A 17,456-nucleotide genomic window follows, 5' to 3' on the forward strand; every position below is an offset into this window, starting at 1 on the left:
ATAGCTTTAATACGGACAAGGCTGACACGATGGAATCCCTATTTGTAGAGTTAGTATGTCCAGCTGTGCTGAGAATTGCAAACGTTGTGTAGCATTGCGAGAATATATTAAAAGACATATTGTACACTGTCTTTGAAATGTATCTGAGATTATGCATGACTCATCTTCCCGAGTTTTAAAAATAAGAACAGGAATAAATTATAACAGCATATGGTGCAAATGGATTTTGTAGTCCATAAGGGAAAGCTCAAGATCACAATGAACGAAAACAGTAACATTCAAAGTGTGTCGTTAAAAAAATGACTGCAAGTTAAATATAATTTCTCACTAAGTATATGAGAACCATACAAGCACAATATTGTGTCCTGTTGCTTATCTTGCCTGTTTTGCGGCTAAAGAATGCAATGGAGAAAACTTATCTTTTATCACAGTTGTATCCTATTAGAAGCAAAATGTGGTGTGAGGGAATGGTCTCCCATTTTACCTGGTGGTGGGTAGAGCACTTCGTTGCTCGGTTTTTCTTTTGACAGGCTGGCTTTGATTTCTCTCCGATTTACTTTCCTATTTGTTGAAGTTACCTGCTAAATTGTTAAATTGCAGTGGGAAACTTTGTCTGCATTTTACAAATTCCCAGGCACTCTGCTTAAATACAGTTTTCACCCACACAGTTTCATTTGCACAAAAGTCATAATGGCAGAATATCAGCCGTTCCTACATAGCTGACAATCCAAACTTGTAGTTCATAACTGGTGGCATTTCCCGAGAGAATGTCAGCAATTGGCATATATATCTTTTGGTCTCACCCACTGCCACCCATTTTAACCTCTTAGTACAGATGATTGCTTGTAGGACTTTAATAACTTGTTGATTTTTGTGGAAGCGGAACAAGAGAAACTATTCTAGAAGAGTATGATGGAAATTAAACTGCAAATTTAACTAATCCGTGTACGAAAGCAGCAGGGAATAATGAATCCCCAGTAAAAACATCTGAAGAATACCTAATTGAAAAGCAGGGTTACAGAATTAGATTTACCACTGAACATTCAAATGAATAGTGTTACAAGTTTTTTGGGGGGTGGGGGTGGGTAGGGCGAATGCCTGGGCCCCTTCTAATTACTGGGAAAGCTGAGTTAAGTTCCTGGTAAGGTGATGGGCCATTAAGGAAGGAGCTCTGTGCAAGACAGAAAATGGGTGGGGCCCCCTCCCTCAGCTTGTGGGTAGTTAGACATAAAAAGCCAGAGTTGTGAGCAGATAGTGAAGTGATGTAAGCTAGAAGAAAAGTAGCAAGCTAGGAGAAGAGAGAGACAGAGTGATGTAGATTTTTGTTTGAATCCAGGGGAGCAAAGCTATTGGGGAAGCAAGGCGCTCTTGGGGTATTAATGTTGTGAGCTCCCCCCTTCATTGTTGGTTCAGGTTATATATATGTGTAAGTAAAGCATATATCATAAAGACACCACAGTTTCCACTGTGCCTCATTCTGAAGGAAACATGAAACCTGGGTAAGTGCCTGGAACCCCTGGAACAAACTGCTCAGAGATTGGGGTGGCATGCAACAGTATTCTTGGGCAAATGATGGTAGTGGCTTCTTCAATGCTATTTCATTCTTCCTATTGCTACTTTGTCCTGGAACAGCACTGCATTTAAACTTATCCAAAGACATATGTAATTGCTTATTTGTCTTAGCACATATGTTTTCATGCTTCAGAAAAGGCAGATTTTTTTTATAGCAGTGCTGCTAGTCCTTGGAGAAGTTTGATTGACAGTTAGAAAAATGAATAACTTTTAGGAGAAAATCAAAGAATTTTTGGTCCAGTTTGCACGCAGCATTAAACCAAACCACAGCTTACTTCAGACAAACCACGAACTGTAACCAAAGTTAGTTCTTGGTTTACTACTTGTGTTATGTCCAAATGTGGGTTCGTGGTTTGTTTCCCCCAAACAAATCATGAGCCCACATTTAGACACAACACATTTGCACTAAGCCATGGTTTGGTTTAGTGTTATATGTGAATCAGACCTTTGCAACATTTGCTTGTGTTTGTAACTACTCCCACCCTGAACCTGCCATACCATTTAAAGATCAACTAAGGTTTCCCCACCCCACCCCATTTAGTTAAGCAAAGGGAACTGCCCATATACTCAGCTGTTTTAGCTGTTACTTTCAAAATAATCCAGAAAGTATTGCCCCCAAAGCATTGGCTTATTAAGAAAGCATTTGAGATCCACTCAGTGACTATTTTCTGGTGTGCCTGCCAAATGCATGTTGAGTTTGTTTTCTTAAGCTTTTGGTGTATACCAGTGACGGTGTACACAAAATAGGGCTGTTAATTGTACAGTATGATCTTACTTAGCATGCTTGAGATGTAGTGATCTGAATTACGCTGTATTTATTATTTAAACATTTTGTGTTTTATACTCTGCACTCTGAATGCTGCAATATCAATGTCATACACATCCCTATGCATGGATTAGATCAGGATGGGAGAACCTGCGGCCATCCATGTGTTGTTGCACTACCAGTCTCTTCATTCTTCCGTTATTGTATCTGTTCATATAGTATACACTTGTTTAACCCCTTTTTGATTGGTTAAGGGGCCCTTGAAACACTAACTTAGTCACGTGGCAGCTACTTTTTATTACCACGGAGGCTTGTAGAGGCTGCTGCCTATTGGGACTGTTACAGTAAAAGGCAGAGGGATTGACAGTAGGGAGAACTAGAGCCAATGGCAAATGGAGCTTCAGATGACTTGTTAAGCCAATCCTTGACTTGGTTTAGCATGGCAGGCAAAAAAGGACCAGGGAGGAGTAAGGTGCCTTTTCAGGAGCCTGCACATTCATGCAATCCGACTAAACTGAAGTTTGGCTTCTGCATATCATGTGAACCAACACAGTAATGTGTTTCTTCATCTGTGCTTAGTTTTGTTCATTCTTAACAAAAAAAAGCAGCTGGGTGGTGGAGGATGGGGATTAAAAAAAAAATGCTTTAAACTCCTCCTCCAATGCAGAGTTCCTTCTTAAAATCACTCTGTTCTCTCCCAAAGAAGTTGTTTGCAGCCCATTTTGGCATTTTTTGATGGCAAAACAGCATGGGAGGAAGGGGGTTAGCCTCAACACTGCAGTCCTCATGTGGATTCCTCCTCACCCCCACTGCCGTTGGTTAAGTAATAATGAGCTAAACATGTAAGACGTGCTACAATTAGTTTGGCCCAAAGGCACAACAGTGGTGCTGATAATCTAATTTGTTCTAAATAAAGCTACAGCTTGACTAAAAATATCCTTCTTTTTTCCTGAAGAATCATAATAGTATACACATCTCTCAACCAAATCCACAGTTTTAATTCCTAAAAATAAAGGGTAGCTCGCTGTTCATAACATAATCCATTAAATAGGTCTTGAACAATTTATTTTCATAAATGTTTAACTTCTTAAAATTATTGCCAATAGACAATGGTACATATATGAAAAGCTATATTCAGAATAACATTTTTTAATTAATTTCCATGAATGAGGCCCTATTAGATATTCATTCTTACAATGTTGTATTGTGTTGTGATGCACTTCGGCGAAATTAACTTGAAGAACTGCTCTTTGCAATTTTAATATTCCACTGGGTTTTCCATTCTAGAAAAACTCATCATTATACATGTACAAAGCTGAAAAGAAACAAGAGAGAGGCATATTGTGTGAATAACAGTCAAGGAAAAGAGACAGCTGGCATGATAATTTTCTAATAAAGCTTAGAAAAGGCTGCTGTGTCTTGGAGAAAAAAATGAAAGAGCTTTAATTTGAGTGTTCTCTTTGTTTGGATTTGCTTTGTACTAAAAAGTTTAGAATCTTATTCACACCTTTTATGAATGCTAACAAAAAACAAATATACCTTGTCAAAACTTTCCAGCAGCCGTGTGTACAGAAAAAAGGGTGGCGGCAAGATAAAACAAGTGTCTCTCTTTGTTTGTTTGTGTACATGCAGGGGATGGGGCCTTCCTTGTACTGTTTGGCTTTTAAAAGAAAGATATCTTCTTTAACTCATGTCTGTATCATGAAAGCCCTGTGTAGATGGCCCAAAAGGTAGAGAGGTATGAAATGAGACTATGTTGATTGGAACTTATGCATAGGGGCCTCTATACATACCACCCAGGCTCTAGTACAAACAAACAATCAGTGCTTTGCCAAATGACTGGGAGTTCAGAACTTACCAGTACATCTGTAGGCACACATTTTCTGACCAATGAATGGAGATTAGGGGCGAAGCCAGTCCAAACTGTGTGTGTCCCCATTTGTGTTTTGGGCTTTGGTGGCAGGTTTGTGGTCCCACTCTCCACTTTTTGTAGTCTTTCATTTGACTGCTTGTTTCCGAAACATAGCTAGAATGCAGCCTCCTCACCAAGGAATAGGCCGTGCAATGATTTTAAGGTTCTGGAACCAGGATGTAAAATGACACACACAGGCCTAATAAAATACAATCACTGCCAAAAAGAAGGGCAAGCATCTGGATGGCACCATGTTGGCTACCCCTGCATTAGAGGTTGGTGCTTCCTCATTGCCACCTTCTCCCCCCACCCACCCTGAATGAAGACATATGCCAGTATTTGGATGGAAGGTCCTTAACTTTACATTATTACTTTTTAATTCAGTGAATTTATTATTTTTTAAATACAATAGAATGTTATAAGAATACAAAAAACCCCAGATGTAAATTAAGTCATACTTGCAACTTTATTAATCAGTAAAGATCTGCAACAAGCATTGAATAACTAACATTCTCCAGAACCGCACAGGTACCCTGTAACTCACTGGTAGCCAAGAGGTTTCACCTCAAATGCTGTGGACTCCATCTCCCATAAGCTTTAGCCAGCATGGCCACTGGTAATAGACAGTACTTTTTCCCAAGGAGTACTCAACAGTACACAGTACCAGCACCTCTTTTTTGTTAAAAAGAGTGGTGCTTACTGTAACAACTTCATGGTGAGTACTGACACCTATTCTAGGAAAAAGCGCTGGTCATGGACAGTGGGAGTCAAGAGTGCAAAGCATCTCAAGGCACCACATGGACTGTTGCTGCTGTAACTTGAGGAGATATGCCACTCTCCCTCAGTGTACTGGATCACACTTTATTGATCCATGCTTTTCATCATTTGCTCACCTTAAAGGTGAGCTGAGGGAGCACTTGGCTGCTCCCTCTTCCCCCTGCTGGCCAGCAATTGAGATGTGAAGTTTGCTTCATACCATCAGACAAAATCCGAGGTACATGTGGGAGTCTCTTTTACATTTCCAACCTACAGCTTCAACCTTAAGATTTGTAAATGAAATCTGGGCTTCTCTGGATTTCATAATGGGAGCTGATGAACTAAACATGGAGCCTAAATGCGGTCCATGGCCACATGCAGTCCATGGCCACAGTTTTACGTATAGCATCCAGTTGTTTGTGTGTGTGTGTGTGTGTGTGTGTGTGTGCGCACTATTTGGCATCCATGGATATGCCAACACTTTGCTTTGTACGTTTGTACCTTCTGCTGATAGAGCTTTTATATTCTTCAGCATCCAAATAGTTAAATGATTTTTTTCTATTATTCCTGTTCAAAAAAATACGATGGTTATTTTAAAATGATAACATAATGCTAATTATTGTGCGGTTGGGAGTGCACCTCACAATGTTCACATGTTAATAGATAATAAATTGTAACATGTGAACCACAAACCATTAGTGGATTCAATAGATTGTGAAGTACAGTTTAGAACCTTGTATTTACAAAATAGTGGTAGTTTCTATGGACCTTTTCAACACGATAACTTTGTAAAGAACATCTGAATTCCAGAAACTGCATTAAAGCATGCAGCCATCTGTGGAAGGAACCAGGACACTCAATTGAGGAGACAAATTAACCCATTAGTCCTAGTTTGATTTCCTGGAGTGTATTTGAGCAAAAAAACAGTGGAACTGACATTATCTCTGAGCCATCTCCTAGTGATGAATCTAATGAACCATCTTACACAGGAAGCTAAAATACACAGTTGGTATTGTATTGTCTTCTGTGACATCTAAAGTTTGAGTCATTTTTGTTACTGTAACTGTTTTCCTGAATTTCCTGAAATGATGGAACAAGGCTGTGAGATCGAGTCATTTATTTGAAATATGGGGGCTTCTAGCCTGAGGGATTCTGAATTCAGAAATATCTTTGACAAACTACAAGCATTCATCTGTCTTAAGGGTTCTACTTCAATAGAAGTGCATTGGCCTGGGCTGAAAGAGGCAAGTGATGTTCAGACATGAAATTGGGTTTGACGTTTCACAGAAACCACTTTTACTTGGAATAATAGCACAAATCCTTTCCCTGCACCTTTGCTTTTTGCCGTTGCCCTAAAATTTGTGCAGCTGTTACTGTGTTGTGCACTGCTAAATCAATACTGTATATTTTTGCATCCAATTTTGAACTTTGACTTTGAATTGCTCTTTATGTTCAAGGCACAATCAAGTGAAAGCACTGCACTGACCGTAGACACTCTACCACTTGTTACAGTAACCTGCATGCTGGTAGCTGAGCTAAAAGGTCTAGCAGCCTGAGTCACTGAGTGAGAAAATTGGCTTGATTCCTGCTTCTCAAGATTTTTATGAATTTTAGTTATTTAATGTATGTGTGTACACACACACACACACACACACACACCACTTCATTGCTTTTTTAAAAAATAAAAACAACCCTCAAAGTAGTTTACAAAAAGATAAAACAATAAAATCACTATTGTAATTTTTAATGAGAGAATGTCCCCCATTTACATGAAATGTGAACCTTAAAATATGCAATATAATACAGAATACAACCCATTTAAACAGTTTTACAACATGTTTAAGACAGAAATTATGTACTGAAAGTGAAAGTGACTGGCAGTCCCCTTCACTTTTGTGTAAGCCAGCCTTTCTCAACCTTGGGTTCCCAGGTGTTGTTGGACTACAACTTCCATCATTTCTAGCCAGCATGGCCAGTGGTCAGAGATGATGGGAGTTGTAGTTCAAGAATATCTAGGAACTCAAGGTTGTGAGATGCTTCTCTATGGCTTGAATTATTAAACTGTAAAATTTTCATCATATCACACAAGATTCCAGATTCTATTTTAAATTCTACATGTTGTTACTGCTTTAACACTCTATAAACGTTTGCGTACATGACGACCACTATCTTAAATAAAGCTGAATACATAAGTCTGCATTTGCAGGTGTTGTATTCCAAGAAGACGATGGCTAGGAGACATGGTGGCCCCTTTGTGTTTCAGCTGCCATGTTGTGGGTGGACAACACTCTCATTTTGCAATGCCACATCTCACAAGTTGCACCAGTGTAGAGAGAATCAAAGTCCCCGCCCCCATCCTGGCATAAAGAAAACTATTCAGCCCATACAAACCACTGTACATGAATGACATACTGTACAGTGGTACCTCAGGTTACATACGCTTCAGGTTACATATGCTTCAGGTTACACACTCTGCTAACCCAGAAATAGTGCTTCAGGTTAAGAACTTTGCTTCAGGATAAGAACAGAAATCAGGCTCCGGCGGCGCAGCAGCAGCAGGAGGTCCCATTAGCTAAAGTGGTGCTTCAGGTTAAGAACAGTTTCAGGTTAAGAACGGACCTCCGGAACGAATTAAGTAATTAACCTGAGGTACCACTGTATGGTAATAGCTTTCATGTGGAGTGATCTGAGAAATCCGAAGTGTGTGCTCATATGTTTTAGTTACTGGCTGCAAGCTGTGTTGAGTACCTTGCGGCAGAAAAACAGGATATACATAGAAACATAAACTATATACATTTAAAATGTTTCTCATGTGATGATTGTAATGTGGGTTTGTGACCATATGTGCTCTTTATGCCTGATGAGTTAGTTTCCTATGCTTTTGATGGCTGCTGCTTCTGCATGAGGTTGTGCTAGTATTATTAAAACTCTCTTGGCTTCTGTACAAATTACTCCGATGTTTCACTTGAGGAGGAGCCCCCTCTTTTGCTTTGAATTTAATTTTACACAGGATTTCAGTGGCAATTCTAATCTATATCCATATATCCCCATCACTTTGAACCTTGTGTACCAAGACCAGGTAAGAGCTAGTTGAGAGCTGCAATTTGTCTGCTGCAGCCAGGTACTGTGCCTTTTAAAATACGTTTTCGGGCCTCCCCTGCCCCCATCCACAAACACCTTATTTTGCTTCTGAGCCAGATATCTATGCAAGCGAAAGCTACAGCTTAATGACTGATAGAAAAAGTGGCAAAGATTAATAAACTTCATGGATGGCTTGCAGTATATCAAAAGAAAAATGTATACAGAACTGCACCCATATTTTATCGTTGTTTGAAGGTATCCTTTCCTTAAAATGGTTACAAATGATGTAATTTGCACCATTACTGCTGAAACTGCTGCTCCAGATATGTTTCTTGTGCATTAGATTTTTGAAACTGGCATATCAGGAATTTTGTTATTATCATTCTCAGGTAATACTAAGCATCAGTCACATCACAGTAAGGTATTGATAAAAATTGGAACCTGAAAATAGAATGTGGGGTTCTGCTTTGCTGGCTTTGATGGTAGATGTAGCGTCTCTCCGACAGATTATATAGTCAATTTTACTGCGCTGGATTAGATGATTCAGTCACTCACAGCCACAGGCTTAATAGCATTTCTGTGGTGAAGGCAAACAATAACTGTTTTGAACTGGTGCTGGTAACATATATTAAAAAGCTCTGACATTTTTATCCTAAGAGGACTTATTAATAATTTAATGCATATTTCATACAAAATGGACAATGGCTATGAAAATGCTTTCCCCATCAGTGATTGTATTTTGATTACATGCCATGTCATGGTTGACTTGAATAATATTTGGTTACGTTGTTTCTTCTTGATTTTAGCTTTAAAAATGCTGCATCTTTTAGTTACATATAAGGGACCCAATATAAAACAATATAAACTTCAATAGCTAAGGATGGCACACCAATAAAGGATAGCGGAGGTGCAATAAAACAAGGATTATTTAAGATGCCTGAACACCTTTGCATTATGACTTGACAGAAGCCCTGGGCTCTTCAGCAAAGCTGTGAAGATCTGAAGGTAGCTAGTGCAAGGGTGGGGAAACTGTGATCCTCTCGATGTTGCTAAACTACATTTTTCATCACCCATGACCATTTGCCAGGTTGTCTGGGGCCGATGGGAGCTGGAGTCCATTAACATCTGGAGAATGGCAAAGTTTCCATTTCGGAACCAGTTTTATTTTAAGTACACATTCCATACCAGCAACAGAAGGCATGGCTTCTGCCTTTTGCCTCAACTCTCCCTCTCTCGCTCTGCTTGCTATTGCTGTAAGAAGACACAGCGATTATGTTGTCAAACTGGTTACCATTTTGCATATTCTGCCTTGCCCCTGACTTAGCATCATTACAGGGCACTGTGAGGAAAAAATGGTGGCCATCATAGGAACCAACTCCTAGGGGCTATGGGGGCTTCAGCCCCCACAACAAGATATTTGAGGGGGCAGGGCCCCCACAAAGTTGATGGGCATTCCTATTTAAATGGTGTGTGCGCACTGCGTCATGTGATTGATTATGTGGGGCTGGGCTTACCTGGTCCCCCACAATATTTTATTCAAGTTGGCACCCCTGGTGGCAATCACCAAAGTGGGCAGGGCAGGGGGAGGCAAAAATATTTTATTTTTTCAGCATTTGATAGCGCACCATAAAGTGAAACTCTCTGGACAACTTACAATCAAACAAATAATGGTACCTAAATGTAGCAGAAACAAACAAAACCAAATGAAAATACTTTGCAAAATGGTCTTTTTTTCTGATGTGGGGTATAAAATTCTCAGAAATAGTATCAGAAAATATCTTCTCTGGCAAATTTCAGCTCACCACTAATCGGAGCATTCATTTATGATCATTTTAAGATTAGCACAAGAAGCATAACTGAGAAAAGGCAAGAATATTCAATAGCAATAGAAGTATAGCTAAACCCTACCCTTTCCCTCACCACAACCAACCAACCAACCAACCAATAAAACCAGCCATAGTTGTTAAAGAGCCTGGGGAACTTGTGGCCCTCCCAAAGTTCATTGGACTCCAACTTCATCAGCTCCAGCTAGCATAGCCAATGGTCAGGGATGATTGAAGTTGTAGTCCAGCTACAACTTGGGAGCCACAGATTCCTTATTCCTGATCTAAGCAAACACAAAAAGCAAAGGATGCTATGTAGGTTCTTAAGAAAAACGGCAAAATCTACCATTGGGCCCTGCCTTTGTTTGATGTCACAAAGTAGTAAGCAAGCTTTTGAGTTCTCTAGAAAAATTCCTCATGTTGGATGTTTAGCAACTGTGTGGGCGGAGGTGAAAATGGTTTGATATTGAAACTATAGCTTTTGTTTTTTTGTTACAGTCCTAAAATGAAGTGTACAAGAGAATAGCAAACCTGATTGGGTGACACTTTAGTAGGTTGTATGCAGATTCCAGGTTTCATCTAGCATTCATGATACAGAGAAATATGGTAATTTTTATATTGACAAATATGGAGATTAACTTATTAGGTGGTGAACTAGTTAAAAAAAGTCAGTGAAAGCCAATTTGGATAGCATTACCTAATGGATAGGGAAACTATAACCATAGCATTGCCATCTTTCAAAAAGTAAAATTTCTGACACCCACAAAGTTGTTGAGCTTTTAGGAAACCACCAAAATTGTTGAGCTTTTTTGGGGAAGCCTAACCCCAAAATAGTGATTTATAGCTTTTTGAGCTGTTTCTGCTTTTTCCATCACATTGCCATACATCTGGGTTTCCCCTGACATTTTGCCAGTTTGTCAAAATTCCCCTCTGATGCCATTTTTACACCCCCAAACCAGGATATGTCAGGAATTTTCCTGACATATGGCAAGCCTACTATAACCATCAGAAAACAAAGCCCATTTTCAAGTGGCAAAAATTAATTTTTCCTCTGCTTAGCAAAATTTCTCTGCCCACAATCACCTGTAAAAGGTTGTATATTATGTAATTGCCAGGAAGTTGGTCATATATTAGGAGATTTGAATGTTCCTTTTAGATTATATTGCACTGCAATGTTTGATTAAGAGTATGCAAGTGCTTACATGGTACAAGTTGAATTTTACTACAAAGCAGTATTGTTAAATACAGCTAGAGCCAAACTTAATATGATTACATTCCGAAGTAATTCTGTACTCAGTGCATATAACAAGAGTTTAAAAATTGGACTGTAAAACACATTTAGCTACATTTTAATTAATGCCAGTCTGCATAACACTAAGCAGTACTTGCTATGGTTTACACTGGCCAAAGAATGAAAGCAAATTGGTGCACATAAAAAATACCCTGTTTTGCTTCGGGAGCAGGAAGGTAAGAGTACTGGGAAAAAATTCTTTTAAATTAATTGCACTCTTCACATATCAGTCTCTGTTTGAAGAGTGGAATACACATTTAAATAGGAGATTTTTAAAATACCTTGTTATGAAGGCTCTTCTATGGTTAAGAAATATGCATAGATACTCCTAGAGGAGTTGGTGGTGATCAAATGTAGTTTGTATGTGTAGCTTGCCTAATGAGACTAGTGCTTGTAGGATCCATTTCAAAATTGTCCCCCTTTTCCTGAAGGCCTTTCTGGGTTTTAATTACAGTATCACATATTTAGAATTTGAGTTTGTAAGTGCTGAAACACTTGGAGTGAAACATTTTTTGTGGCATACAACTGTTTCCTTGAATGATAATGAATGTGTTGTATATAATTTTTTTAAGTGTCTTAATCTTACACTTTCTTACACTTGCATTCATACCTTGTAGGGGGTATAATCAAACTTTATGAAAACTAGGATAATTTAAAAGAATACATACAGCTTTCTACTCCCCACCTCTGTCTTTATACATTAAGCCTTTTTAATGAATTCCCATGGTATTTGTAGCTCTATAAAAATAAACCTTTCAATTTTTCCATACAAAGATATTTAATATAATGGCCTCAAAGTATATAATATACTTAACATTAAGAGAACTCTTACTGTAAACTGTCATCATGGAACTGTATGCCAAGAACCCAGCTGGGCTCTGTTCCAGAGTAGACAAACTGGAAATAATGTTAGCAGGACAGGAGTAAGATAGTTTAGGCATTTTGGTGAGGAGCACTTTGGTTAGGGGCTTTATGCATATAGTTGTGTTGAATTGTCAGAGCCCTGAGTAAAATTTGTGAGGCTCGTGGGAAACTTGAGAAGATCTAGCTATTTAACACTTCTCAGTGCAGTTTACGGAGACATCTACAGTCTGCAACTGTATTCATTTTAGATGCAAAAGAATTATGTTCGTAAAGGAACCTGCTGAGAATCACTTCCTGAGTCCGTCCAAATTGTGCCAGATGACAGCAGCTCACCTTTCTTCTCACTGCTTTGGCTCAAAGAGGAACCAGTCTGGTGGTAGCAAGGGAGCTGCTGTGGCTACATTTGCTCACTAGCTTACTGCAGAAGCAACTTGCCTTGTAGGGTGGACTCACCACAATAGTCTCCTGGCACCAGGGTCGCTGCCCCTTACAGACAGTGGGGGTGGAGCTACACATGGAGCTGGACTGGCTCACCCACATAGCCCTGATCTTACCCCTCCCAGTATGTGGCTGCAACACTGCTGAAGGGAAGCTATTGCTATGGCTCCGCCATACTGGCCAAGTCCCTCTTGACTCACCCTCTAGCATTTGTTTCCCATTGTATGGCAGCTTCTGCTATGGTGGAGCCAAAAGTTATTTCCAGAACTTTTTAAAATTGAAGTTGGGAGCTTCACAAAACTGCTCCTCACAAGTCTTTCTCAGCAGCTACCACTCGAATGTGTGCACTCCCAAGTACTGTCTGTGCTGTGTGTTGTTTTTTTTTTCCTTTTGAGACCCCTGAGTAAGGACAGGAAGCACTGCTCTCAATTGGATTTGACCTCACAATGATGGCTCCTGCCAGCAACCAAGGGTGTCCTTTCTTCACTTTCATTCCTTTTATGGTTCTCCCCTTCTAAATCACTGAAATGTATCCCCAACTCTGCATCCAGTAAACAAGGTGGTGTTTTGGCGTGGTGGATTTTAGACCTTCCCTAGTTCGTGCTCATCCTCCTTGCTTCTGCTGTCCCATTGACTCTAGGAGGCGGAAGCAGGCAGATAAAGCAGCAATGATAGCAATTGCTTCTACTCCTCAGTGCCACTAGTGTGGGTCCAAGGAGCAAGTAAGTAAATGTAGGAAGCTGCCTTATACTGACTCAGACTTGGTCCCTATAGCTCAGTATTGCCTACACTGACTAGCTATGACTCTCCAAGGTTTCAGACAGGGTTCTCCCTCTGCCCTACCTGGAGATGCCAGGGATTGAATCCGGGACCTTCTGAGTGCAAAGTAGATGCTCTACCAATGAGCCCTTCCCCGTAAAGTGGAAATGGCAAAGTGGAGCAGGAGCAACAGCAGCAATCACTGCCAACCTAGGAGAGAAGACCATCTCATCCATTCAGTTGCCCCAGTGTGTGTAACAGTGTATGTTCAGGACCCACAATAACCTGAAATTGGGCCTGTCATTTTGCTAGTCAAGTTTATCACAGAGTTTATGAATATATGACATTTCAGGGCTGGGAGCCAACGAAATAGACCCAAAGAGTCCCCTGAATATATGTCACCTTAACAATTATATAGCAGTCCCTTCTGCTATTATTATTACAATTTCTCTGAGGAGGAGAGCTGACCTTGCATAGCTAGGGAATAATTTCAGATTCAGGATGTCAAGTGTAGTAAATTCCACACAGGTGATTTTGGTTCAAAGACTTAAAGCACTGATGTGAGTTTTCCAAGTCCCCATAGTAGTTCTCTGTCAGAAGTGATCTGGTGATTGCTGCTAACCCATCATACAGTATTTCTCAGTCTGGAATCAGTGTAAAATTTATGTCCAGTTACTTCCTAGTGATATCCAGATGCAAAAAATAATAGACACTCAGATGTGATTCATTTCTCTACATCCCTACATGAATTTAAAAACACTTTCATAATAAAGTTGAACTAATGCTGTTAGGCAGCTCTGTGATTCTCATCTTCTCTGCTTCCTTCTTCCTGTTATCCTTTATGCTGCATTGGCAAGGTTACACTTGCATATAAAAGGACAAATTCTCACCTTGACAGCACAGTACCTACTGAGGGATGCTTGAGGAATTGGATCTTTGCAAATTCCTATATGAAATAAGACCTGACCCACAGCTTTTGGACTACTGTGCAGTTCAGACCACAGCTATTCACTGTTTTTCACAGTTCTCTTTGAATATTTATAAACCATCAAAACTTGCAAATTACCATAGTGTTGTACAACAACAGATAAAAACAGTTTTCCAAAGAAAAATATAAGATTGTCAACTTATCCTTCTGGTAAAGCCTGTAGAAAATAGGAGAGTTTTAAAACATCCAGCAAAATCTGTGAAATGGTGGAGCCTATCTAACTTCAAGGGGCAGCATGTTCCACAAGGCAGATGACATGGCAATACAGTTCTCAGCAGTTTAAACATAGCAAAATAAATCATTTAAATATATATTGGCAGGGTGGTGGATTTTTTAAAATAACAGATCAGTACTGAATGGTTGCAACCGCTCTACCAGCTAGAACTAATAAAAGGTGCTTCTAGCCACTGGGGGCACCTGGCCTTCCAGTGACAAATTTGGACCCCTAGGCTGCATACCTGCTGCTTTACTAGGAGTGAAACTTCTTTAAAAGTTCTTTAGGCTTCTTTAGGAGTAGCCGTCCACCCCTTCACACAGTGAAAAATTAGCCATGCTCAGGACCCAACCAGTCAAAACTCTTCTAGGCTTAATAAGCCCAAAGGGACAGAGATCAATAATAATAATAATAATAATAATAATAATTTATTTATACCCCGCCCATCTGGCTGGGCCTCCCCAGCCACTCTGGGCGGCTTCCATAGAAACCAAAAACACAGTAAAATATCACACGTTAAAAACTTCCCTGAACAGGGCTGCCTTAAGATGTCTTCTGAATGTCAGGTAGTTGTTTATCGCTTTGACATCTGCTGGAAGGGCGTTCCACAGGGCGGGCGCCACTACCGAGAAGGCCCTCTGCCTGGTTCCCTGTAGTTTTGCTTCTCGCAATGAGGGAACCGCCAGAAGGCCCTCGGCGCTGGACCTCAGCGTCCGGGCAGAATGATGGTGGTGGAGACGCTCCTTCAGGTATACTGGACCGAGGCCGTTTAGGGCTTTAAAGGTCAGCACCAACACTTTGAATTGTGCTCGGAAACGTACTGGGAGCCAATGTAGGTCTTTCAAGACCGGTGTTATATGGTCTCGGCGGCCGCCCCCAGTCACCAGTCTAGCTGCCGCATTCTGGATCAATGGGGCATGTGGTGAGCCATAGGGATTCAAGCACCTTATTTACACAATCAGGTTGCATAAACTGAAAGTGATCCCATAGCACATCACAGGCGGTGGCATTAGACACTGGTGGGGACATCAGTAACAAGGTCTCTCAGTGTGCCGCCAGTTGGTCATAGTGGTTCTTCAAGGGTTCCAGGGGTCATTTCCTCACAGTCAGAATTGAGCAGGTTGCCTTGTCAATTCTACTTGCATGCACACACCTACCCCTTGATTTATTCCTTAAGAATATAATTTTTACCTTGGGGACCAGGCAAGGGCCTAGAGCCAGGGACCCCTGAATCAGGTTTTTGTCCCTTGCACCCCCAGAAAAACTGTTGGTTTCCTGTACAACCAGGAACAGTGCCAGGCTATTAACCAGCAGCCTTTCTACATATCCTTCACTTTTTGATAAAGCGATTTGTTTCCTCGGAGCTCTCTCCACTCCTGCCTTGTGCCCTGTGGACTTCTCATCAGGAGCAACACACACTTTTCTTCTTGGGCACTGAGGGGGAAGGGATGTTGATGATGTTCTGAAACTCTCAATGGGGCGGGATCCCCCCCCCCAGGTTATTCATTAATTACTAGTCCTGAGGTGCTTACTTTCTCCCTACTGAAATATCACTTCAACTCACATTCCGAAACTATAGAACTGCTATGGATACTTTAATCAGAGTGGTATGGTACAATGAGTACGGTATATGCAAAACCTTGTTGCAGTTAGAGGAGTTGTGTTTCAGCATCTCCCTTTTAAAACTTTCCCAAATATATACCATCTGTTCCACACTAGATACATACTGGTTTGATCAAATTAAAAGGCATGCCGAAAAGGAAAATAAAGGTTTCTTCAAGCTGCAGCACTGTTGTATTATGCTGTGAGTATTATCACCAGTTAAGTACTATGAGGGTGAAGGTGAATATAGTGAAAAAAATATCATATAAAAATTCAAATTAAGGGTGAGGAAAGCACTTGAAGCAGGTGTGCTCAACTATGAAATCCAAGCAGGGCTTCTCACAGAGAACAGAATCAAAACAGGCATGGCCCTGGCTTTGGGGAGTAGCAGATTTTAACCCTTCATTCCCCACTGTTGGCCAAATATAAAACTCCCAAAGGAAAAAATAAATACAGATTAATTATTGTATATAGAGATAAAAATGTAGCTTTCTATCTTCAAAATGGATTATCTAGGAATTGAAGAGGTATAAAATCACAGAATCATAGAACTGTAGAGTCAAAAAGGAGCCACAGGGTAATCTAGTCCAACCCCCAACAATGCAGGGATCTCTTCTAAATCATCCGCAGTAGATCACCATCCTCCGCTTAAAAACCTCCAAGGGAGGAGAGACCATCGCCTTCCATGGGAGTCTGTTCCACTTACAAACAGCTCTTACTGTCAGAAAGTTCTTTCTGATGTTTCATTGGAGTCTTCTTTTTGTAACATGAATCCTTTGATTCAGGTCCTATCCTCTGGAGTAGGAGAAGCCAAGCTTACTCTGTCCTCCATGCAACAGCCCTTTAAATATTTGAAGGTGGGTATCAAGTCTCCTCTTTTCCAGGCTAAACATACCCAACTCTCTCAGCCATTCCTAATAAACCATGGTTTTCAGACTCTTTAAATCATCTTGGTTGCCATCCTGTGCACACGTTCCAGCTTGTCAATACCCTTCTTAAATTGTGGTACCCAGAATTGGGCACAATACTCCACATGTACTGTGACTAAGGTAGAATAGAGCAGCACTATTGTTTCTCTTGATCTGGACACTTATGGTAGTGCCCAGGTCAAGGTAGCTTATGCCTACTTGCACCTCTTTGTGCACCTATTAGTTCTGGCGATGCATTTTGTTAACAGGCAAGTCTAATCATAGTTACTATCTCCTTGAGTTTAGAACAAGTACAAAATTCAAAATGTAATGTGAGAAAATATCCTAACCTTTAGTTTGAATATGGTAGGATTATTTTAGATTCTACACCTCAGGCATACTTCTTAAGAACATATGCTCCAAAGTATCTTGTTTTCAAGTCGATTTTTTAAGGACCAATCTAAAATAGAGCTTTAGGCATA

The 17,456-nt window shown here is 40.3% G+C and overlaps 1 protein-coding gene and 1 long non-coding RNA gene across 4 annotated transcripts in view; one reads left to right on the forward strand and one right to left on the reverse strand.

Annotated features, from left to right (window-relative positions):
• LOC310765089 overlaps positions 1-12,469 on the reverse strand; it is a 57,074-nt gene extending 44,605 nt beyond the window's left edge. The window contains exons 1-3 of one of the 2 annotated variants that reach the window (XR_014549435.1): positions 12,399-12,469; positions 7,660-8,664; positions 4,724-7,417 (exon numbers count right to left, since the gene is read on the reverse strand). This is a non-coding gene — a long non-coding RNA (uncharacterized lncRNA). Of the gene's footprint in view, positions 1-4,723; positions 7,418-7,659; positions 8,665-12,398 lie in introns of those variants that run through there. The other variant, XR_014549434.1, reaches the window with a different exon arrangement.
• The window catches only part of LOC310765067 (BEN domain-containing protein 5-like), a gene marked incomplete at its 5' end in the record, with an annotated part of 723,703 nt that overhangs the window by 178,242 nt on the left and 528,005 nt on the right, over positions 1-17,456 (forward strand). The window lies entirely within an intron of this gene.

This window comes from Podarcis filfolensis (genome assembly GCF_964270895.1).
Source record: "Podarcis filfolensis genome assembly, chromosome: 6".
Classification (NCBI taxonomy): domain Eukaryota; kingdom Metazoa; phylum Chordata; class Lepidosauria; order Squamata; family Lacertidae; genus Podarcis; species Podarcis filfolensis.